Source organism: Scardinius erythrophthalmus, assembly GCF_964197995.2.
Source record: "Scardinius erythrophthalmus genome assembly, chromosome: 12".
Taxonomy (NCBI): Eukaryota; Metazoa; Chordata; class Actinopteri; order Cypriniformes; family Leuciscidae; genus Scardinius; species Scardinius erythrophthalmus.
The window spans coordinates 43,866,279-43,893,073 of record NC_138232.1 but is presented as its reverse complement, the minus strand read 5'-3'; positions in this window follow the sequence as shown (position 1 = coordinate 43,893,073).

Sequence of the window (26,795 nt, the reverse complement as noted above, 5' to 3'; positions counted from 1 at the left end):
AGTGAATCAATCAAAACTAACTTTATCTGGACAATAACTTTATTCTAGATCTGCTGTAAAGCCTGAACACTCTCTGTTACTGTAATCTCCTGTTATCACTGTAAAGCTGCTGTGAAACAGTCTATATTGTTAAAGCGCTGTATAAATGAAGGAGACTTGACTTGACTACCGTATATTTATTCTGTTTTCAGTCATTATCAGCCTAATAGCAGGTCTAAATGACTTGTGCCATTAACCTTCCCTCACAGCTCCAGTCTCGAGCGATGAAGACTCCCACGCCTTTGGATGTTTTGGGGATTTCTACTAGAAGAAAGTTGGAGTGCCGTGCATCCTCTTAAGACCAAGTGTCTGTGTGAAGTCAGAAGACATCAATGGGGAGTTCAAGAATTTTCAGGACTGTGAAGTCGAGATCCGCTCATAGTACGGCAGCGTCGTCCAATCAAAAGACTTGAATTCTATTTGTTTCGTTTCAAGGGATCGTGATGAAGGTCTTCTTCAAGACGTCATTGAAGTGGACGGATCGCTTTCATGACAATGTCTTCGGCGGGACTTCTCCATGCGAGCAGGTACGCAGAGTCTCACGCTCCGAGTCTGTTTCAAATGGAGAACGAAGGAGAATTTTAGAGGAGATTGAAATAATGGCTCTCGGCTTTTAAATGGAAGAGCTCATTTTAGGTTAATACGGTAAGCCTGTTGGACCCAATTACCGAAGGTGCTTTTCCATTGTCATCTGGTATTTCTCCTTGAGCAGATTATCCGTCAGCACAAAAACTCACAGTATCCAGGATTTGGTTCTTTTCTCTGATCTGGCTAAAATGAAGCACTTTCCAGAGAAAAGAGGAGCAAAGCGACCCGTGCAGTGTCTCATTAGAGTCTGCCCACCGAGATCTGTTGTGTAACAGACATGGTGTTTCCATGCACATACTTTTATGCATATTTTGGGATATTGCATAAAAAAAAAAACACTGGATGGAAACGCCAAGATGCATTTAAATCCTAAAAATGCACATAAAAACTTATGAGCTCAACTGAGGCGGAAACATTTTTTTATCCGATAAGAAGATATACGGTGGAAACACATTTACCGAAGAAATCCTTTATGCACAACAACAAACCCATGTGACTTTGCTTCAGCAGAGGCTGTGATTGGATAACTGGACTAACCAGCGGACCAATGGCATCGCAGCATCTCAAATGTTGGTTTGGTCAAAGTCTCATCGGAATGATTTGGTTTAATTCGCGACTCATTTATGATGGGGGAAAAAGAGCCCGATTGCAGCAACTTACATTTTTACTACAGATATTTTGCACCAGTTTCCAAGGAAATGATGATTTTGTTCTCTTGGACACATGGGATGGAAACTCTGCTTTATTTCTCAATGTTATTTTACAATATTCCATATGTTCCAGTATGTTAAATTCACAACTTTGCATTGAAACACAGCTAATGTAAATTGTAAAAGTATTTTTGGCAACACTTTATTTTACAGTGTCCTTGTTACATATGTTACATGTACTTACCGTAGTAATAACAGTAAATTATGCATAATTACATGCAACTATCCCTCAACCAAATCCTAATCCTACCCTAACCCTATAGTAAGTACATGTAGTTGCTTAATATTACTCATATATAATTTCACTGCAACAATGACACCTTAAAATAAAGTGTAATCATATATTTTTTTTTCCTTAGTGTGAAGAGCATTTCATAATCTAAAGAACAGTTTTATAAAGAACATTTAAAGATTCAACGAATATTAGAGTTTCTTCATGAAACTATAGATACCAAAAAAATAAAATAAATGAAGAATATATTTAATGTCATCAGGGTCATGATTTCTTTAATTGTGTGTAGTTTTGAGGATGTTGGCATTCGTCTAATCTGACTAGAATCTGCAAAGATGACCTGTAACTTCAACAACTAAAGACACTAAAGTGTTTTCCATCCCTTTTAAAAGTTGACGAGTCTATTTATCCTTGCATGTTATTATTTGCATTTGACATTGTTTTTTATTTTTTCTTCTTTTTCTTGCATCCCACCAGTTGAGGAGCGCTGATCTAAAACATCAGAACATCCGTTGGGACTGAGTGATTAAACTGATGTTGGCCTGTTCATGTAGTCGATTCTCTGAGATATAAATGAGTCCTATTTGTGTTCTGGAAATCATCCGTACAGGTTTGCAGTTCCACTCTCTCTCTCTCTCTCTCTGTCTCTCTCTCTCACTCTCTCTCTCTGTCTCTCTCTCTCTCTCTCTCTCTCTCTCTCTCTCTCTCTCTCTCTCTCTCTCTCTCTCTCTCTCTCTCTCTCTCTCTCTCTCTCTGTCTCTCTCTCTCTCTGTCTCTCTCTCTCTCTCCATCTCTCTCTCTCTCTCTCTCCCTCTCTCTCTCTCTCCTCTCTCTCTCTCTCTCTATCTCTCTCTCTCTCTCTCTCTCTCTCTCCTCTCTCTCTCTCTCTCTCTCTCTCTCTCCTCTCTCTCTCTCTCTCTCTCTCTCTCTCTCTCTCTCTCTCTCTCTCTCCCTGTTTTCCCCTGCGCTCAGCACTTCTGCGAGCCGTCACCTAGCCCGACCGCAACACATTTCTCTTTGTTACCGTCTCCGCCGCTCTCTCCGCCCCTCCTTTCTCGACAAACTGCCTGGAGTGTGCATCGTTCACGGGTCATTACTTTTCAAAGAAATTTAAGCACGGAATGCCATTTAATTTTTCCGAATGTATTCCGTCATTAGAGATCTTAGCTGTCAGAGTGATACCATTTTTGGTGTGATGTGTTTGTTGCCTCATTTCTTTTAATTTTACCTCCATTAGCTTAATTCTTTTTTAATATTTCCATCTAACGAACTTTACAGTTCATTTTGTTTGAGTGTGTGCTAAGCGAGTTTTATGAAGCAGGCAGTTGGCTTTTCCCATTTGTGGGGCGGCAGTGAATGCGCCCGGTGCTTCTGTCAGCTTATTTTTGGCACCTTAGCTTGCGGTTCTGCTTCTGTGCCTTGATTATACAAGCAAACAACTGCATGAAGTTCATTAAAAATAAGCAGCAGCTAATTAACCTGAACTTCAGACAAACCGCCACTGTCATCCAAGATCAGTTTGGACCATATTGAATTGTTAAAGATTTGCACTCCCCCCCCCCCCAACACACACACACACACACACACACACACACACACACATTTGCAAACTCTTTGTCTTGATGTCTTCACTGAAGCCGTGAACGCTAGCAGTGTGGGCAGCGCTGATTAGCTTAGCTGGGCGTGCTAGCGGCTCTTTTCCCCCGCCGTGTTTATCTCTGTTGAGCTGATGGGCCGCTGCGGTGTAATGGTGTGTTCAAGCGTCTCGGCCTCATAAAGGTTGTTTTGTACCCTTCTGTTGAGAGGTATCGACATTTACATGCCGCATGTTTGACATTTCTCCCGGGCCTCGGCGTCCATCTCGACTCGCCGAACGAGAGCGTGCTTTTGATGTGGCCTTGACTCGCCAATGAAGTCTATCTAAAACGCTCCGGTGTTTACCCAGAGGTCGAGAGATACTCCATCAGCCAAACCCTCAAGCCTTTTGTTCATGTAATTTGCTTAATTACTTCGTATCAGCAGACATTGGAGATATGTTTCACCGTTCAGATCCTCGGGGAGCGTTCTGTCCGTATTTATTTTATTATCTATCTTTCGTTATCATATTTTAACCATTCTCCATCTCATGTGTCCGGCAGTATTAGCAGAGAGAGAGAGAGAGAGATGGAGGGAAAGGAATTATCGGGGACTGAATTAAAATTTCCCCCAAAACAGCAGTGATCAGAGCAAGCAGGTGATAGAACACATAGACATAGACAAACACACACTCACACACACACATGTGGGGCGAGCGAGAGAGGGAAATGGAGAAGGCCGTTGGGGAGACGGCAGCAGAGTCAAGCTATTGGATTACTGTCCCCAGTGAATCACTCCTCAACAATCTCTCTCTCTCTGGTTAATTACTAGGATTTGGGGTTGTTCCTCCACGGGGCTTGTGACTGTGTTTGTCTGCAGGGTGGGTTTAGGGAGGTCTCGACACACTCCTCTCACTCCTATATGATCTCTGTCTCCGTTATACTCCTTCTGAGACTGTTCGGGGTCGTGGGGCCAAACTCAGATTGAATTCTCTTCACCTGGAGTCTTACACAAAAAGCACACACACACACACACACACACACACACTAGGACTGTTCACAGATGGTTTGATGTGTACTAGAGTCAGTGTGAACATGTTCAGATCAGGGTTACTCTTTAGATAGTCTACTTATAGTCTTGTAGATAGTCTTGTATTCCTTAGCTTTCGTTTTGAGTTGAGTTTTGATACTATGACATTCTCTACTGTGTTTGTTTTTTGTTTATTTGTTTGTGTATCCTGACATGTTTTAGCACTTTGGTCAACTGTGGTTGTTTTTGAATGTGCTAAACAACTCAATTTGAACTTAAACTTGAACTTGTACTATAAATACATTTGCAGCTACATGTCAGCTAACTCTCATTAGAGCATTAGTAGACTGTACTAGACTGTTAGTTTAGGGTTTAGGAAGTAGAAAAAGTTGACATTTAGTTGCAAAGTTATTAATAGTCAGTAGAATGTCTGAAGTGGATCTTTGAAATAAAGTTTAACCTCGAACAGTCCATCAGGAAGTTTTGTTATAGGTTCCTGCTATACAACTAGTCGTTGACTAGGTTCATTTAGAAACACTCACGTCACACCCACTCAAATAACACATATTCAAACACACCTCAACGCATACAAAAAACTCAGAAACCACACTCAATCAAAACACTACCCAAATAACACCCATCCAAGCCACACCCACTCGAACCCGCCTTAATCCCCATCCAATCAAAACACAACTGAAATCACACATAAACACTCGTACAGCCAGACCCACTCAAGCCTCACCCACATAATTAGTTCTCATATAAATATATAATTCTCTCACACACACTCAAATCATACATATTCAGACTCACCTCAAAGCACATCCACAGAAACCCGCAAGCCACACCCAAAACATTACCCAGACCACACCCACTCAAATAAACACACCTCAAGCCACACCCACCCAAGCCCCACCCACATAAACACACCTCAAGAAACACCCACCAAGCCCCGCCCACATAAACACACCTTAAACCACACCCACCCACATAAACACACCTTAAAGCACACCCACCCAAGCCCCACCCACATAAACACACCTCAAGAAACACCCACCAAGCCCCGCCCACATAAACACACCTTAAACCACACCCACCCAAGCCCCACCCACATAAACACACCTTAAAGCACACCCACCCAAGCCCCACCCACATAAACACACCTCAAGAAACACCCACCAAGCCCCGCCCACATAAACACACCTTAAACCACACCCACCCAAGCCACACCCAAATAAACACACCTCAAACCACACCCACCCAAGCCCCACCCACATAAACACACCTTAAAGCACACCCACCCAAGCCCCACCCACATAAACACACCTCAAGAAACACCCACCAAGCCCCGCCCAAATAAACACACCTTAAACCACACCCACCCAAGCCCCACCCACATAAACACACCTTAAAGCACACCCACCCAAGCCCCACCCACATAAACACACCTCAAGAAACACCCACCAAGCCCCGCCCACATAAACAAACCTCAAACTACACCCAACCAAACCACACCCAAATAAACACACCTCAAACCACACCCACCCAAGCCCCGCCACATAAACACACCTCAAACCACACTCACACAAAAACTACACCCAATTAAAACATTACCCAGACCACACCCACGCAAATAAACACACCTCAAACCACACCCACCCAAGCTCCACTCAAACCACACTCACACAAAAACCACACTCATTTAAATACTGACCAGACCACATCCATTTACATACATTTTAAACCACACCCATCCTAAACTCAGAATACAAAAGGTGCTTCTCATTTCTTAATCCTTGTTTTATTCCCGATCCTGACTCATGACTCCCCGTGAAGTCTCCTCGCTCCTCATTCCTCGCCTCCTCACGGTGCAATCAGAAGATTGAGATGTCCTTCAAGATGGCTGAGAATGATCAGTTTCCGGGTCACAAGCTTGAGGACGAGAAAGCGAGGAAACGAGGAAGTGTGAGTTTGAGTATTGAGAACCCAAAGTCATAGATAGAGCAGCATCTTCTCCAGCAGTGCTCCTCTTATTCACAGGCCCGTTATGAGCACATTCGGCTGCTGCACAGTTGGATCTGGATTGTGTTTTGTTTAATTTCAAGGTGCTTCACACAAACACTCAGTCACTGTGACACACGTCACATCTAAAGTAATGCGAGATGCCAATAAAGTAACGTTATTATGCGTTACAGCCCAGGTTGTAAATTATGATGAAATTTCACATCTCCTCCCGTTAATGCAGACGTATATTGAGCTAATTCAAGACAGAATAAAAATGACTGTTATTATCTTCGAATAAAAGTTGGGCAGACGCTATGTGAGACATCTCATAATTATCAGGACCCTCATATCCATTTAACCGGCGCTGATATGAAGGAAAGCAGCCGCTGAATGACAGTGAGTTCATTTAGAAAGACCATCAGCTAAATGACACTCATGCGACGATCAGTAACCTGCCAGCATGTCCCCGCGGAGAGATGACAGGTGCTCGTCTGGAACATTAGCGCACACGCTAGGACGCACGTGTGCTTAACAGGAGCGCTATGATCGTAATGGCTCCTCGTCTTCAATGCATAATATCACTTAGCGTAATATCGATAATAATAGTGAGATTTCAGAGCTGGTTTGGGGAGGCTTTCGCCGTTATGAATTCTCAAATTCTACAATAATGGTGGATTTTCAGAGTTAATTTACAAGTTCTTCTGCCACAGAGGAATGAGTGTTATGCTATTAGATATTATTTCTGCTCTACAGTGTTTGGTACTAAACAGACGCTCGGTACTGAATGCATCTAGTCATGCATTTGAGTTCTTTGTGAGGCGGCTATAGAGCAATACATCTAAAGTAATTACAAGTTATTGTGATTTTAGCTTTATTTCATTTAACTGTTTATTTAAACTGTGTATAATTATCAAGTTCACCAAACAGAGAAGCTCAGCAGCGACTGTTCACTCCCATGAAGCATTGCAAATAAGGTAATTGAGTTTCCCTACATGATTTTAACTCCTGTTTGACGTTGGGTGTCGTGAGGAATCGTAAACGAAATGGGCGTCGGGACGCAAGAATCGATCGTTTTATCTCGTATAGTGTGTCATAGTTGACGACAACCGACGCTATTTATGATGTTTCCTCGAGGGACTTCCATGAAAATGTGTGAGAAAAGATGCTGGCGAACGATAGCGGAGGCGCTTCAGCAACCCGGTGAGCTATTTATTTTTACAACTGGCTAAAAATAAAAAATTCCCCCTTGTCCATCTGCCATTGCTTTCCGGGGATTCCACCTTGTACACTTGCGAATGTTTGCGATTGTTTTCTGAGGATTCTCCGTTGTCTGTTTGCGATTATTTTCCAGGGGCCCTAAAGCATGGAGTCCAGTGCCGTTGCACCAGTTGCACGCCCCTAAGGATGGCCCTGGTCCCACCTGACCACTGCAGATTAATTTAGGTGTTGATAGTGTTGCCATAGGGATGCATAATCCCAGTCCAAGGACGTTAACACGCGTCATCACGTCATCGCGAACATCACATGTTGTCATCTCAAAATTACAGTAATTACAACGTGTTGTGAACCATCAATCAAAAACGGCTTTCTCAGTTTCAGTGTTGACATAGTTAGGGTGTATCCCATATATCCCAAGGCAAGAGCAGAGTGACATAACTAAAAATGGAAAACGTTGTTCTTGTAGCTCAGCTGTCAGAGCATGACGCTGGCAACGGCAAGGTTGTGGGTTCGATTCCCAGCGATCGCATATACTGATAAATGTGGCCTACACTTTCTTCAAGACGCTTTGCATAAAGCATCCACCAAATACATAAGCATGTGTTTCTCATGGAGAAAAGTGAGAGTGAGATGTTTAAAAAAGAAAGAAGACGCATAATTTGGAGGGTGTCTGGCAGTACAGTATGACGCTGTATAAACCCTAAACATGTTGTTTTAATAATACAATAACGTGTGCATTACAATAAGCAATTTTAATTCCATCTGCTAAGTATGACAACATTAGCATATCGATTTAATTAGCAGCGCGCGTTAAAGTCGTCCCGCGTTAATCACCTTCCTGAATGTGCCTCTGTCTCTCTCAAGGCAACTTTCTCTTTTATTTTTATCTAACGAGATGTTTTTCTCTCTTCTGATGCAGAATAAAGGTGTTTGTTATGATGGTTATATTTCTGTTCTCAGTTCAGTAATCATCCGCGCCGTCTCTGCATGAACAGTGATTTCACTAAACAAAATCATCGGCTAAATCTATTCAAACACTCACATTAATGGGCTGGATTTGAATGGATTTTCATATTAAGGCTCATAGATTCTGTCAGCAATTTATTAATTGCAACAGAGGCATCATTGTTTGCCATTTTGACACCGGCTCAATTAGAGCACTATTTAGAGTTAATTAGATTATTCTGAAAGAAATGAGATTTATTGTCCGAAATGAAACAACATGAAAGTTCATCTTACAAAAGAGCGGCAGTGATACTCGCAATGAAATCCCATCGCGCGCTCTTCATCTTTCTTTCTGTCTGTTTCTCTCACACACACACACACACACACACACACACACACTGAGTGCGTCTCTTATCTTTAGTATAAATGCATGTGAAATGAATACGGCTCTTGAAAATGGAAGCTGCTTCACTTCAGTAAATGTGTCTTTAGAGATGAATGACAATCTTATTTGATGCCTCTTTGGAGGAGTGGAAACTTCTCATTTAAGTCTTTAATGCAGGAAAAAGTGAATGCTATGTTTTTTTTCTAAATTAATTTTTTTTTTTTTTGTGCTAAATAATAGCAGAAGTTTCTGGGTGATGTTATTCATTTTTGCAAGTATTTGTACCTATAATGTACACATATATGTTAGTGCGTTTGGATAGACACTGAAACAATATCAACACAGCATCTAAAATACATTTGTGACAGAAATAAACTTGTATAATGTTAAATTAGGTAGATCTGGTTAATACCAATATATTATTTTATGCATCTTATGCAATAAAAGCCAGCCTATGAAAAAAATCCTCAATGAACTTCATTTATACATCTATAAAATGATTTTTCGTTTTATTATGTAAATATAACAGGGGATATCCAGCAAACGTGTGCTTGAACGAGACTTAATGAATATATGCTGATGAGATCATGTGTAAAAGTGTCTTTTGTGCGAAGATGTACTGAGTTACTGAGTCAGGACAGCGCCTGTGTAAAGTCTTCCGTGGTTTTCACCTCTCAATCCATTACGGCAGAAGCTTCACCTGAAACCCGCGTTTCTCCTGCAGTTTACTCAATAATACATGAGGAGTCATGAATTATTCCTCCTGCTGGATTACAGGTTATTAGGGCTAAAAGACAGGCGTGTTTTGCAGGGAATTAGTAATGTGTGTTTGGTTTAAAAGGGTAAAAAGAGCTTGTCCTGAAAGCAGCGAGGAATCAAACTTTGATGTGAAATATCACCGCAGGTCTTCCAGCTCGTAACGTTTGCTCACATCTCTTCTGGGTCCTCCGTAGAGTTGTTAAATGGTTATTGCTATGATAAACTCATGCACCACACTCGTACTGTATTTCTTTTTTGAATTGTGCTTTTTATATATGAGCTATTTATACAGTACATGTACATACACTAGTAACGTTCAGAGCAGAATGTTCAGGACTTTACAGTGGCGACCCAAATAACATTTTAGAGGTCACGACCCACTGGTTGAAAACAGATTACATGTTTTTAAAATGCAACTTAAGACACATATGTGACCCTGGTCTCGAGTTGCACGGGTATATTTTGTATGGGTCAAAATTATTGATTTTTCTTTTATGATTTTTAAAGTAAAGATCATGTTCCATCTTTATTTTTGTGAGTGAATGCAGCTCAATCTCCAACATAAATGCACAATTTCAAAGGCGATTTTCTCAATGTTTAGATTTTTTTGCACTCTCAGATTTGTTGTATCTCAGCCAAATATTGCCCTATCCTAACAAACCATACATCAATGGAAAGCTTATTTATTCAGCTTTCAGATGATGTATAAATCAAAAAATTGACCCATGTGACTGGTTTTGTGGTCCAGGGTCACATTTGTTTGCCATGGCCTATTCTTCTTTCTGATGGTGGGGTGGTGTGGCGCAATGGATAAGGCACATGCCTTTGGTGTGAGAGACCCGGGTTCGAATCCACTGTGAGACACCAATGTGTCCCTGAGCAAGACACTTAACCCCTAGTTGCTCCAGAGGCGTGCGACCTCTGACATGTATAGCAATTGTAAGTCGCTTTGGATAAAAGCGTCAGCTAAATGAATAAATGTAAATGTGATGATAATTTGTATTATTGTTTTTATTATAGTATTACTATTGTATGATTCTGTCTTTTAACTGAGATGATGCGGAGCACATTGGTCAACATGTGTTGTGTTGTTTTAGCAGTGCTATATGAATAAAAGTGAGATTAACATTAAAACATTTCTCCAAGCGTTCCTCAACAAACAGAAGTCTCTCTCTGCTGTCTGTTAGCGACTCGTTAGATTCCTCTCGTTTTTCTCCATCAAATAAGTGACACACTTTTCCACAGGCCGTGTTCGTCTCATCCTGAGCCATTCCTCATTTCCACACTTCAGTGTTTTTCATTTGGATTCTCACCGGCCTCAAACCCAGAGGAGTCGCAGAAGTGCTCGCCGCCACCGAGAGAGCCTGTTTTACATTAAAAATGCTTTTGAGCTGAGGTAACATCATGCTTTAATAATGTACAACACCAGACTGCACGGAGCAAAATACATTTTTAATTACTAAAGTGACTAATATCTAAGGTTCTGCTTTGAGGTTTTAGTTTCATTAAATATGCACGTGTTATTTTTAATTCAAACTCTTGCATCTGAGCCACACACCTGGAGATGTTTCTGCACACACACACACACACGCGCGAGCAGACACACACTGAGGATCTCAGCTAAACCCGTGTTCTACCTGTCGAAGTCATGTTCACCTGAGCCGTGAGCCGCACATCAAGCTTAACAACCACAGAGAAGAACCTGGAGCAGGTGAGAAGATTAAACACGCTTAGCGTCTAATATTGGGCTGATTAGCGTAAAGTGAATTCCTGGTTCTGTAGAGGACGGGATTAGACACGGAAACTCTTGCCGTCAGAGCCGGCCCGTCCATTAGGCGACATAGGCGGTCGCCTAGGGCCCCGCCTTGCCTAGGGGGCCCCTGTATCTAACAAATATTATATTTTATTAATCGTTAATTAAGCATTACTTTGAGAATTCACTCAGGTGCGTGCATCTCACGTTTAACAATCAAATTTGCCCGACATTGCATGGACCTGACTAATCATGATACAGTTCACAGAGACGGTGAGTATCTAATAAATTACCCAGACCTACAACATACATAAAAAGGATAGCTCTGTATAGTTCAAACATGACAAATGTCCGAAAAAGATAATAAATACATAACAATAGAACGAATAAAATACGAAAACATAAGAAATATACATAGTAGCTCGTCACATGCTAATTTGCATAATACCGCCCGAAATATAGTGGGAGACCTCGAGTACCGTAATTATCACAGTATTCACACATACGGATTCCACCACACTTCTCTCCAAAATGCTCACGTTTTAGAAACAAGAGACTTTTTTTTTTTTGTGGTGCTCTTACCCTTTAGTAATGCTTAATTTCTTAGGCCTATATGAGGCATTTTGCATGACAGAAAATGTGATGTCAAAAATGAAATACCAAATATTATAATCTCTATGGTAATATCGACTTCACATATTTGGATTGCCTCTTGTCTGTCATAACGTCACGAAGTCTCGTCAGAGTCGTAGTCATACAGCAATGCTATTTTTAGTAAATTGAAATAATAATATGTTAAACTGTGGTAGAAATGGCATCCAAACGCCATCTTTCTGGAGCTGAAAAAAGGAAGAGGAGAATGGTTGAGGAATAAAGACAAGCTCAAAGTAAAGGTGTGTTCTTCTGACTTCTATAAATAGTGCGTTATTTATTGCTGTATTATTAGTTTTACTAATAAATGTAACAATGCCCATGATCGCAGTCGCAGACAGACAGACATGGAAAAATTGGGCCACATTCAGCGTGTTAAGAATTATCTACCCATGCATTTTGTATAGATTTTAATCCTCTGATGAAGTTATCGTAGTTTTTTTAAATTAAGGTGGACCATCTCAGACCTCAAAATGGCCGTTTTACCCCTTTTGATAGGCTATTTATGCAATTAATTTATATTAACTGTCTCTTTTTCTGCAATTTCTCAACTGAGAATAATGGTCATTAATAATCACTATTATAATTTTGAGCAAAATAATTGTGATTATCAGTTCCATTATTATCATGCAGTCCTAACCCACCCCATCCATTCTCCCTTCCCGCTAAAAACAGGTTTCTCCCTCTTTCCAAATTAATATTTAAACATTTCTAAATAATACAAAACATTTTTATTATTGCGATCATCAGTAAAAAGTTAAAATGTAGTAGCCTACTGCATTTCTAGTCATTATGCATAATTACTACTGCATTTACAAAAATACCTTTAATTTATGCTTTATTTTATATGCTTTATTTTTTATGTGTGCTGTCTGTCTTTTATGTACTAGGCTAGGGCTATGCTAAAAATCTCTTAGTTTCTTAGTGTTTTTTCATATGTACGTTGAATGTTACACTTTTATAAACTTATATATTGAGCCATCTATAGCCTAATTTTTTTAATATATATATATATATATATATATATATATATATATATATATATATATATATATATATATATATATATATATATTAATTTATGTACAATTCATACATTTTATTTCATTTATTTGAGTTTCATGTAAATATTTTTTTCATTTTTGAATGCTACACTTAATACACATTTACAAACTTAAATATTGAAATTGTCGTATCATGTGCTATCTCTTCCTTCATAAAATTGTTATGAGAGTTTTTTACTCCAGTGGGGCCAATTTTCATGATCTTGCCTAGGGCCCCACAACCCCACGGGCCGGCACTGCTTGCCGTAGGGCAGATTAGAGATCCCAGACCTGTGCGACTCTGACTCCACTGAACACTGGAGACCACAGACGTTCATTTCGCCTGCTCTTTGTAGTTTTGGTCTTAAAACACACGCACGTTCGACCTAAACGTATGTAGCATCCTAGCTCTGCCCAGTCTGATTGGGAAAATCGTTTAATTTAAGCGTTTAAAGGCTTATTTATTGATCAGATTCATTCAGGTCTACAACTACTTTGAATCCGATTGAAATTTACTTCGGATTGAGTGTTTGTCAGTCAGATTGAGCATCGATCTCATTACTGAAGGATGATTTGGGTGCATGTACACGAAGATATTGGACTATATTATAATTCTTCTGAAGTTATTAGATTTAGTTTTATTCACTGAAAATCTCTCACATCATCACGTTCAAACAGGCACATCATGGTTTCATTAGATCAAATGTGAGAATGTGACGTGTGCGCAAAAAATTCAGCGCAATTTCTCAGAATTGACATTTTTAAATATAGTTACACTGTAAATGTTCTTCCGTCTTGATTTCCAGGACAAATATCTAAACATTCTTAAATCAAGATACAATTACTGGAGTGGAAAATGACGTCTTGTTTTTTGAAAACTGTGTCAAAATTAAATGTTTTTGCTTAAAAACAATTATAATTATTAATTAATATTGAAGTCGTTCAGGATAAAAGTGAGTTGCATGGATCTGGTCCGAATGAGTTTTACATTTACATTTAATTACATCCAAAGCAACTTACATTACATTTCAAGGTACACATTTACACTCTTAACAGTTCTTGCTTTCCCTGGGAATCAAACCCATGACCTTGGAGTTGCAAGCGCTAACGTTCTACTGGTTGAGCTACAGGAAAGTACAAGCTTTTCACGAGAACCGCCTGAAAGATCATTATACCTCGGCATCCCCGCGTACGGATGGACAGATTAAACGAGGGATCTGGACTCCATATGAACATATATCAGGAGATTTCTGCTAAAGCTTCAGCTCTGATCTGTCCGTCCAGAACCTGCACTGCTGAGACTCACAAAAACATGCAAAACTCACATAATCATGCTGAAATAATGACTGCGTTGAATTACAGTCTATGTAAAGGCTCTCCAATTAACTGCTATAAATAACGATGTTTTGCTTTTGCAGGAACGCGAGCGCTTCTTTGGAAACCTTCACCTCGCTGTAATGAGAGTGTGAAGCCGTGTTTACGGCCGGCCTTGAACCGCAGTCAGTGTCGTGTGATTTTCATTAAAGGTGACAAGAACATAAACGAGTCCAGATGAGTTTGAGTCTTGTTTAGAGACCACCAACTTCGTCAGTCTCTCGTTAATAAAGAGAAGGAGTGCCAGTGTCGGGTTTCATCCGGGACATTCGCTTTGAAGGTCGCTGGATGATTTTAGTTCATCAAATATGTTATTAAATTAAATACTAACGTAATTAACACTTGTGTTCATCAAGGATGCATTTCAATGTGTTTCCATGCGAAGTTGCGAATTTAATTTGTGCGCATAAAACATTTGCGAATAAAGTAGCGTTTCCATCCCACGTGTTCAAGAGAACAAAATCGTCACTTCCTGGGAAACTGGCACTAAACATCAGTAATAAACTGTAAGTTTCTGCAGTCGGCTGTTTTCCCTCCGTCATAAACGAGTGTCTCAGAGCGTCAGACGAAACACAGTAAACGCTGTCGTGTTCTCTAGCGTTCGGATGCTGGTGTTCAGGAACACACTCGTGTGTGTGAGACGCTTCTGGAGGCATGTTACTCCAGTTACACCAAATCATTCTGATCAAACACTTTCAGAAACACCAAATCAACATTAGAGACGCTGCGACGCCATTGGTCCACTGGTTGACGCTGAGGGAAAGCATGAGGTGTTTGAGGGATTTATTGAGTAAATGTGTTTCCGTCGTAGTTTATGCGCACATCTCTTTATCGGATTAAAAAAAATAGTTTTACAAATCAAAAATACGTTTTTTATGTATATTTTTAGAACTTATGCACATCTTGCAGCGTTTTTTTTTTTTTTTATGCGATATCCCACAATATGCATTAAAAATAGGTGATTAGAAACAGCTACTAAAGATCTGTTTTTTTTTTTTTTGTTTTTTTTTTTACCTGAAAGTTATAGTAAAATAGAGACTAATATAAATATGACTTAAATAGCAAAATATTTATTTTGTCATTACTCACTCGTGGCGTTCCAAATCTGATTTGCACAACATAACTATAGACAATAAAGAGATTTAAAATGTTACAAAAGAAGAGCTTTTATATGTATGTTCGGCATGAATTGTGTTGCATTCAACTATTTCAACATTCTAGCCAGTGCTCGGTTTCCCTAAACATTTTTAATTTTTGATTTATGTTCATTGAATTTCTTCTGTGAATACATTAAACATTTATTAATATTATTTTTTTAGTCTGTGTGTAAGAAAGATTGTCCTCAGTCTCTGGATAAACTGAAAGACTGAGAGGGAGAACGAGAAGCGCTGAAATGAAAACCAGATCTTTCCACAGGTATTTCCAGAATCATCTGTGGTTTGAGAGTCAATCAGGACGAATATCTTCTTCAAACGTATGATTACATTTATTTACTCAGCTTTTCTTTAAAGCTTATGTTTGGCCGTATATTTCATACGTATGGCAGCATGCTATGATTAAAGAGAAATCAAGCTTTATTCAAAGAATGAGTTTTCTGTTAAATTAAACCATGAGCGAAGCCTAGAGGAATAGCTGACTGATAAAGTGAAGCTGAGGGTTTTGTGAGGAAGAGGAGATGAACAGCTGGTCCAGAAACTCTTCTTCCTCATGTAAATGTGTTTGAGAGGATATTTTAAGCTGCCGGATCTGAATCAGTACAAACCTGTTCCATCTCCCTCTCTCTCGCTTTTACATTTTCATGTCTTGTTTTCCGTCTGTCACCATCACAGATGGACTGAAGTCACAAACTTGCCGGACCAGACTCGCTGGAGACTCCGAGATTATAAATGTTCAGAGGAATCTGAGGAGGTGTAGTGGACTTTCATTATTTGTCTGCTTTGTTTCTGTTAAAGGGGTCATAGACTGGATTATTTTATTATTTTATAATGTTTCCTGGCGTGCCCTTATAATGTTAGTATGATTTTAACATCAAAAATTGTTATAATTTATAAATTATAACTTAAAAGGCAATTTATAAATTTATAAATAAAAGGCATTTTTCCAAGCCTGATTTTAGCCTCTGATTTAAGGGGCGTGTCTGTGTGAGACTTCAGTGTAAACACCCATTGCTGTAATTGGCTGTGAGACTTCAGTGTAAACACCCACTGCTGTAATTGGCTGTGAGACTTCAGTGTAAACACCCACTGCTGTGATTGGCTGCTGTGAGACTTCATGTAAACACCCACTGCTGTGATTGGCTGTGAGACTTCAGTGTAAACGCCCACTGCTGTGATTGGCTGTGAGACTTCAGTGTAAACGCCCACTGCTGTGATTGGCTGTGAGACTTCAGTGTAAACGCCCACTGCTGTGATTGGCTGTGAGACTTCAGTGTAAACGCCCACTGCTGTGATTGGCTGTGAGACTTCAGTGTAAACGCCCACTGCTGTGACTGGCTGCTGTGAGACTTCAGTGTAAACGCCCACTGCTGTGATTGGCTGCGAGACTTCAGTGTAAACGCCCACTGCTGTGATTGGCTGCTGTGAGACTTCAGTGTAAACGCCCACTGCTGTGATTGGCTGCGAGACTTCAGTGTAAACGCCCACTGCTGTGATTGGCTGCTGTGAGACTTCAGTGTAAACGCCCACTGCTGTGATTGGCTGCTGTGAGACTTCAGTGTAAACACCCACTGCTGTGATTGGCTGTGAGACTTCAGTGTAAACGCCCACTGCTGTGATTGGCTGCTGTGAGACTTCAGTGTAAATGCCCACTGCTGTGATTGGCTGCTGTGAGACTTCAGTGTAAACGCCCACTGCTGTGATTGGCTGTGAGACTTCAGTGTAAATGCCCACTGCTGTGATTGGCTGCTGTGAGACTTCAGTGTAAACACCCACTGCTGTGATTGGCTGTGAGACTTCAGTGTAAACGCCCACTGCTGTGATTGGCTGCTGTGAGACTTCAGTGTAAACGCCCACTGCTGTGATTGGCTGCTGTGAGACTTCAGTGTAAACGCCCACTGCTGTGATTGGCTGTGAGACTTCAGTGTAAACGCCCACTGCTGTGATTGGCTGCTGTGAGACTTCAGTGTAAACACCCACTGCTGTGATTGGCTGTGAGACTTCAGTGTAAACGCCCACTGCTGTGATTGGCTGCTGTGAGACTTCAGTGTAAACGCCCACTGCTGTGATTGGCTGCTGTGAGACTTCAGTGTAAACGCCCACTGCTGTGATTGGCTGCTGTAAGACTTCAGTGTAAACGCCCACTGCTGTGATTGGCTGCTGTGAGACTCCAGTGTAAACGCCCACTGCTGTGATTGGCTGCTGTGAGACTCCAGTGTAAACACCCACTGCTGTGATTGGCTGACATGTTTGCATATGAAATATAGCTAGTATTACATGTGGAACTCTCTCTAAAACTTTTACTACATTTTTACTATTACAGCTATCGAGATGAAGGAACCGTGAAAGTATTGATCATAATGATCTATTCCCATCACATGAAAGGCTGCAGTGATGAGCATTGAGCAGATGACGGACAGTCTGTTGATCGCGTGAATGAAGTGATCTCATCATTGCAACGCAATTTCGGCACTCTCACAAATTCTTTCACCAGCGGTGTAAAGTCCAGGAGGACTTTTACTTTCTGAACCTGGACTTTGACTGGACTGGACCTGAACCTACACCTCTGGCTTTCACCAAATAACAATGCAAACACGATGTAAATACAGTAAGAGCTTCGTTGTACTGTACATTGTAACAGCGTCATGATTTTGTGATGATTGATTTCATCGAGTTTTGGCAAGTGTCCAGATAAACTTGCGCTGTTTGATTGACAGCTTGGGCAATTGGAAAGGGAGCGTTCTTTGATCGTTTTCTTTATATAATTTAATCACAGTTTTAAATAAGATTATTTTCATCCTACTAAGAGAAACGAGGTGAAGTTGATCGTTCAGTCACTGGCTTGATTTACTAATGCATAAACAGTATTGAACAATATCTTGAGAGATAATCTGTCTGAACTTGAATAAATACATCAGAAATCACAGATCAGGCATTAGAATAAACATGACACTTACATGCTTGTGGCGTTGCTGGCAGATCCATATCGTAAAAGTCTGTTTTAAAAAGTCTGCAAAGCAGTGTGATAGTTTGCAGCTAACAAAAATATGTTTTTCTAACATTCCCATTAAGTTGTTTCATTCTTCAAACATTATGGGAACGTTGATTTGGAATGTTCTCTGAAAGTTCTAAAACATTAAAAAAAAAGTTAAATAAACGTTCAACTGAAACGTTTCAGAAAAAGTTCCAAATAATGTTTTTGTGCTTTAAAGGGGACATGTCATGGACATCTGACTTTGAGATTCTGGATGAGGGAGATTGGCCTGTTCTGTTATTGCTGGAGTTTCTGAAGCTCGTGTAAAGACTCCGCCTTCTTCTCTAAAGCTCATTTGCATTTAAAGGGACACACACAAAAAGGGGCAAATTTGACAAGCTACAATAAATCTGGGGGGATTTGAGTTGAAATTTCACAGACACATTCTGGGGACGCCAGAGATTTATATTACATCTTGTGAAAAGGGGCATAATGTCACCTTTAAAATAAAAATCTTTGCAGATCTGAGACACTGTTGAGATCTCAGAAGAAACATCTGAAGAGCAGGAGACTTCATACGTCTCAGTTTGATCTCCATTTGATCTCGTTTGTGTCTAGAATAAACATTTGAGATATTAAAGAGATCTCATTTGTGTTGCATCTTCTATAAACTGTGTCAGAAAGGGTTTGCGTGAATAAATCAGTAACACTTTACAATAAGGTTCATTAGTTAACTTTAGTTTGCTACATTAGTTAACATGAACTGAGAACTTCCACAGAATTTATTAATCTTAGTTAATGTTAATTTCAACTTTTACTAATACAAAGAGTATTAGTTAATGCACTGTAAACAGTCATGCACAAACAATGAATGAGTGACAGCTGTCAATCACTGACAGAGAGACAGGCCTTCAGAAGACTCCGTTCATCTCAGACAGCCTGAACACACAAACACACTGACAATAATGCTGAGGAGCCAGAAAACCGTGTGTGTGTGTGTGTGTGTGTGTGTGTGTGTGTGTGTGTGTGTGTGTGTGTGTGTGTGTGTGTGTGTGTGTGTGTGTGTGTGTATGTGTGTGTTTCCCGAGAGGTGTTCCGGACATGCTGGCAGTCAGGCTCCGATATCACCTTCTCCTGACCGGAATTTCGGCATTCCCTGTTGAGACTTTTCCATCTGTTTCCCACAGTGAACACACTCACACACACACACACACACACACACACACACACACACAGAGACAGACAGACACACTCACTCACACACACACACACACACACACACACACACACACACACACACACACACACACACACGTGTGTGTGGAATCTGCTTAGAGAAGCTCCATTGAGTCACTCAAACGCAGCTGGACACACATTCACTCACTCGCACACACACACACACACACACACACACGCAGACACAGACACAAACACAAACACACACACACACACACACACACACACACACACACACACACACACACACAGACAGACAGACAGGGACACACACTCACACACACACACACACACACACACACACACACACACACGCAGACACAGACACAAACACAAACACACACACACACACACACACACACACACACACACACACACACACACACACACACACACACACACAGACAGGGACACACACAGACAGGGACACACACACACACACACACACACACACACACACACAGACAGACAGGGACACAAACACAAACACAAACACACACACACACACACACACACACACACACACACACACACACACACTCACACTCACTCTCTCACACACTCTGTCTCACACACACGCACACACTCTCTCTCTCTCTCTCACACACACACACACACACACACACTCTCTCTCTCTCTCTCTCTCTCTCTCTCTCTCTCTCTCTCTCTCTCTCTCTCTCTCTCTCTCTCCACTGCAGTGCATAACAAATTACACGTAATAAGGTTCCTCTCAACACACTCATTCCAACATTCACATCAAAATTTCAATTTAGTTTCTAATGTTGGAATTTCCCACTATGTATTATATTGCAATATTATGGCAATTGCTGCAAATGTGAACATTAAATTAAAAGTATTAGTACGAAATTAGTGCAGAGCGTCTGATCGGCTGCTCAATAGAGGCCCTGTGTGTGTGTGTGTGTGTGTGTGTGTGTGTGTGTGTGTGTGTGTGTGTGTGTGTGTGTGTGTGTGTGTGTGTGTGTGTGTGTGTGTGTGTACCTGTTTTTCTATCCCGGTGGGGACTTCAACCTGAATGCACACAGACTCATGGGGACTCGTGTCACAGTGGGGACCTAAATTGAGGTCCCCATGGGTAAACAAGCTTATAAATCACGCAGAATTATTTTTTTTGGAAATGTAAAAATGCAGAAAGTTTTCTGTGATGGGTAGGTTTAGGGATAGGGGCAGTGTAAGGGGATAGAATATACAGTTTGTACAGTATAAAAACCATTACGTCTATGGAGAGTCCCCACAAAAATAGTAAACCAGACAGGTGTGTGTGTGTGTGTGTGTGTGTGTGTGTTTGTGTGTGTGTGTGTGTGTGTGTGTGTGTGTGTGTGTGTGTGTGTGTGTGTGTGTGTGTGTCTGTCAGTCTGTGTGTGTGTGTGTGTGTGTGTGTGTGTGTGTGTGTGTGTGTGTGTGTGTGTGTGTGTGTGTGTGTGTGTGTGTGTGTAACGGTGTACATCAGTGTGAGTTCTTCATGTCATAGAAACGTTTGTTTGTTTTCTCTGTTTTAATGTGTATTTGTCAATCCCAGTATGCACTGGAATAATCTCAGCGAATGAAGCAAGAGGAATGTGGATTATGAATATAAGAGTGCCGTTATTCAGTGTTTAAACTCCACTGCACTTGCACTCTGTTTATTATTTGTGCCATTTATTCACTGAGGTTTGCAACCCTGTAAATTTGCCATTTATAATGTATAATGTGTACAAATACACCAGAACGGGCCAATGCAGATTGAGCCGGAATAAAGCTGTCACTCATTATAGACTAAATGCTACACACACACACATATATATATATATAGTATACACATGCACTTGCACATATTTCTCAAATATTATTATTTTGTATATATAAATACACACACATGCATGTATACATTTGAGAAATTGCATGTATATATTGTACATATATTTATATATAATTTATATTTTATATAAATATAAATGTATATACAAAATAATTATTCACAGTACACACACATATATTATGTAAACATAAACTTTTATTTTGGATGTGATTAATCGTTTTACAGCCCTATCTATTATGAAAATATAATAAACATTGATATGTATAAAATTACTTTTCAATCTATATTATTAACATATAAAAACATTTGAAATGTTTAAACACCTGTATTATTATTATTATTATTATAAAGGTTTATTTTATTCTATTCATTACTAACATATAATAAATATTTTATATGCTCAAAAAATACTTTTTATGCTATATTATTAACTCTAATAAATTATTTTATTTATTTGTAACATATAATAAACATTTGATAAGTTCATTATGACGTTTAATATTAAATATGTCGAGTAGCTCTCCCAGTAATAATGTGGGATTCAGGATAATGCCTGAAAACATTCTCTACCGAAAACTCTGAATAAACATGCACTAATGCTGCAGTTTTCTAAATGTCATAATCATTTGTTAACAAACAAGTATTCATTACTTCAATGAGCTCACTGTATCTGCATTAAATTATTACATTGTTTAAATTAGTACATTTTTAGCTGACTGTGATTTTGTATATGTACATTTCTGAAATGCATAACTTAGACAGTTTCCTCTGATGACAGAACTCTGTAAACTGTAATGTGGACTCGAGCACTTTCTCATGCTTTTGTGAAATGTGTTTGAATTGAATTTAATACTGTGTTTGTTTTGTTCATTTGTTTGTGTATCCGCACTTTGGTCAACTATGGTTGTGTTTAAATGTTGAACTTGAACTGGCAGTAATATCCCAGACAGCAACATAGTTTCGGCCCAGATCCGGGCCGTGTGGAATCACGGTTACGAACAGAAGAGTTTACCCGAGTCCACACACCAGCTAACATCAGCTGATGGGTAATGGTATGTTACTCTCAGAATTTGGCCGTTTTTTACAGCAAGGTTGAACAGTGAGTAGAATGACTCAAATGGACCATCGAAATAAAGTGTAACCATATTTTTCATTCTTAGTTTGTGTTGTTAACTAATGTTAAACACTTTCAACATAATTTTAGCTCAAATAAACAGAAACATACGTGATTGAATTAAGTTTGCATGTCCTCTTTCTTTTGTGAAATAACGGTAAACCACTTTATTTCTGTGTGAGTAATGTGCAATCTGGACGGTGGAAACAGCAGGTTTTGGTCTCGGTGCTCCAGGCCCGACCCGTGTAAAGCCCAGCTCACACTGGCCCACAGTGGAACACGGCTCATGCGGGCCGGATGTGGGCCGACACTATGTTGCTCTCTCTCTCTCTCTCTCTCTCTCTCACTCTCTCTCTCTCTCTCTCCCCCTCTCTCTCCCTCTCTCCCCCCCTCTCTCTCCCTCTCTCTCTCTCTCTCACCCCCCCCTCTCTCCCCCCCTCTCTCCCCCCATCTCTCTCTCCCTCTCTCCCTCTCTCCCTCTCCCCCCCCTCTCTCTCTCTCCCTCCCTCTCTCCCTCTCTCTCTCCCTCTCTCTCCCCCCTCCCTCCCCCCTCCCCCCTCCCCCCCTCCCCCCCCTCCCCCCCCTCCCTCCCTCCCCTCCCTCTCTCCCTCTCTCTATCTCTCTCTCTCTCTCTCTCTCTCTCTCTCTCTCTCCCTCTCTCTCTCTGCGGTGGCTTTTTCACCATGTCCAATCACATTTCCAATTGCCTCAAGATCTTGAAGCACACACAGGAGTGAGACCCTGATTTCTGCAGCTCTCGAGATGTGTGCTGAAGACGAGTGTCCCTCTCTCGCTCTCTCTCTCTGCTGGAGCTCCTCCACTCGAGAGCCAGTGATTAAGATGTGACCCTTGACTGGGGAGGTTTGGGGGGTGTATGGCACGTCGAGGACCTCATTAGCATCGCCCCGCTATTGACACTCCGAGCAAGGCCGGAAAAGTTGGTGTACGGAGTAAATATGTGGTTTGTTTTTCGCCGGCTGTCTTTGTAGAGGAGCTCTTGTGAACGAGAGCCTCTTCTTTACGACGAGACGCGCATCAAACACCTTCTTTCTCCATGCTAATTTATTCAAGTGCCAGGGGTTACGAATGTCTATTCAAATGTGATCACCTAGAGTCATAATTGAGAGATTAAAATGCAAAAAGAGCGCATTCGGGATAAACGGAAGCGCGCGCGCGCGCGTGTGTGTGTGTGTGTGTGTGTGTGTGTGTGTCTGGCAGGTGCGAGTCTCTTCACCTCGACTGGTTTCTCCTCCAGTAACCCAGAGCTTTTCTCTTCCACCAGAGAAGCCTGAAGACATGATGTGAGTTCTCTTCAAACGGCCGGATTATATCCACACACATACACACACACACACACACACACACACACACACACACACAGTGTCCCGAGGGAAACCTTTGAAGGAAACGTGGAGCCGTGACGCTGCCGGCCACCGCAGGACTGTTGTGTGTGTTTGTCTAAACCTATTTCACACAGGCGGTTTGTCATCGAGCTGGTGGTCTCGAGAAAACACTGCGAACGAATGATCACGAAGCCTGAGCTTTACTCCGAGTTTCCTAAAGTCAAGTCACCTTCGTTTATAATATAGCGCTTTTAACAATATTTAAAGTAGAGCACGTGTAATAAAGCCTGCGAGGAGCAAAGGTCACGAGATAGTTCATTCAGCAACGGTGACGGAATAATGTTACAAAAGTCAAAGTTTATTTATAAAGCACTTTTTAAAAACAGCAAGTGTTTATCAAAGTGCTGCACACACACACACACACACACACACACACACACACACACACACACACACACACACACACACACACACATCAGTGATACCGAGAGTCAACAGCACAGAAGAAAACAATAAGACACAATAAAAAAAAGCATCAAACGCCAGACTATAAAGATTATATTTCAAATAAATTATTTGAACTTTCTATTTGGCAAAGTATCCTGAAAAATGTAATGTATAACATTTCAACAGAAATATGAACTGTTTTCAACACTGATAATAATCATGTGTCTTGATCATCAAATCCTCATATTATTCATGATTTCTGAAGGATCATGTGACACTGAAGACTGGAGTAATGATGCTGAACATTCAGCTTTGATCACAGGAATAAATTACACTTTACTGTATATTCACATAGAGAACAGATGATTTACACTGGAATTATATTTCACTGTTTTTACTGTATTTTTGATCAAATAAACGCAGGTTTGATGAGCAGAAGAGATCATTACAAAATATTACGCTTTTGAATGCTAGCATATTTTTTTAACATTTATATTTCAATAATAAAGCACAAGCTAAAGTTACAGGCTTCACCTTTAAGCCAGAAAGCTCACATCCTGATCTCGGGATCGTGAACCGTCATGAAAGTGATGTTTGTGTTTGTTCCGTCTCGAGTTCAAGACGTCGGAGTTTAATTCCCATCCTTCTAAAGACATGTTTACCCAATAACTCGTTTTATTCCGTCTTTTTGTTCTCAGAGCCGCGTTTGACTCCCATCAGCCACAATAAAGCAGGAGCCGGTCTGTGACCCGTGATTCCCCCAGATGAGGAGTGACACGGGGTTCAAAGGTTAATTTGTGTAACAGCGGAATTTGCATACAAATGACAAACGACAGAATTTTTCTCCTGCCAAACTTTCAATGTCAAGCACATGAAGAGCGCTGGACTCCCGCTGTCCTCAGAAGCTCGGCACCTTGTTTCACATTAATCTCCAGCGCAGGTCAGCGACTTCATTTGCTAAACTTTATCACTGTTTTTGTCCTGCTCTCGCTCTCTTTGAGGCGTTTTGAACATGTTCTCATCGCCTCTCTACAGACAGAGAGGATAAGCGATTTAAAGACCACAAAGACTCTGTTCTTTCGCTCTGAAGCCGTAAATGAATTACTGTGGGAGGAAATATACCCAGCGCCGCAGAATTCTCTCAGCACACCATAACTTCTTAAGAGATTTCCGCCCAAACCCGCTCTCCGGTTCTCCCTTGGCGTGATTGGATTGATTGTTTTTCTAATCCAGGGAAAATTACTCGCTAAAAGGGTCATATAATCACTGTCAAACGTGTGGCAAGCCAAACTCCAAGTGACTTTGTTCCTTCGTTCATATTTGTGTGAACTCACTTTCCTCATTTTCTGCTGTTTCCAGTGAAACACTGCAGCGACGGGCCGCTGAAAGGAGCGGATCAGAGTCGGTTTTCCAGATGTGCACCTGCTGGACGAGAAAACAGCGGGAAAATCCCACTGAATCCACATCCACACTCCACAAGATCAGCGAGAAATCACACAGAAAGGCTTTTGTCATCTAGAAATGTAACGTTAAAGTTTGAGAATCTGCCTTTGACTCTAAAACTCTTAACTCTTTGAATTAAAAAAGTAACAGTCGGTGATGATGTAACTGAATTCCGACACATTTGCATACTGAACTGTGATTGGCTTGCCGTTATTCGTCCATCTACATCCGCCTATAGTGGCTGATCTGGTGTTGAGAACCACGAGATGGACGTCTACAGCTGCACTAAAACTGGTGCTGATGCAAACGCTCCATAGATTGATCAATCTCACCTCGGGATGAAAGACTATAAACATCTAGACAAAAAAGAAACGATATTTGCAGCTCGATGAAATTACTTTGCTAAACTGAGCAATTAAAAAAAAAAAAAAAAAAATTCACAACTTAATTTCGTTATGTTCAGCTTAAATTAGTGTTGGGACTACATGAATCATATTAGTTGACATAACTGGCATTGACATAACTAACTAACTTTCATTTCAGCATTTACACTCGATAGATTGAACGATCTCACCTCGGAATGACAGATTAGCAAACATCTGCGTTAAAAAAAACTATATTTGCAGCTTAATGAAATTACTTTGCTACAACTTAATTCTGTTATGTTCATCCTACTTAAATTTGTGGTGGGACTACATTAATCAATTTAGTTGGCATAACTAACCAGAACTAAAGTTCATTTCAACATTTACTAAAAGATTTTTAAAACTAATAGCTGCATTAGTTAACATTAATGCACTGTGAACTAACATGAACAAGCGATGAACAATTAGCCTAAGGAGTCTGTGTTATATACACTCACCTAAAGGATTATTAGGAACACCTGTTAAATTTCTCATTAATGCAATTATCTAATCAACCAATCACATGGCAGTTGCTTCAATGCATTTAGGGGTGTGGTCC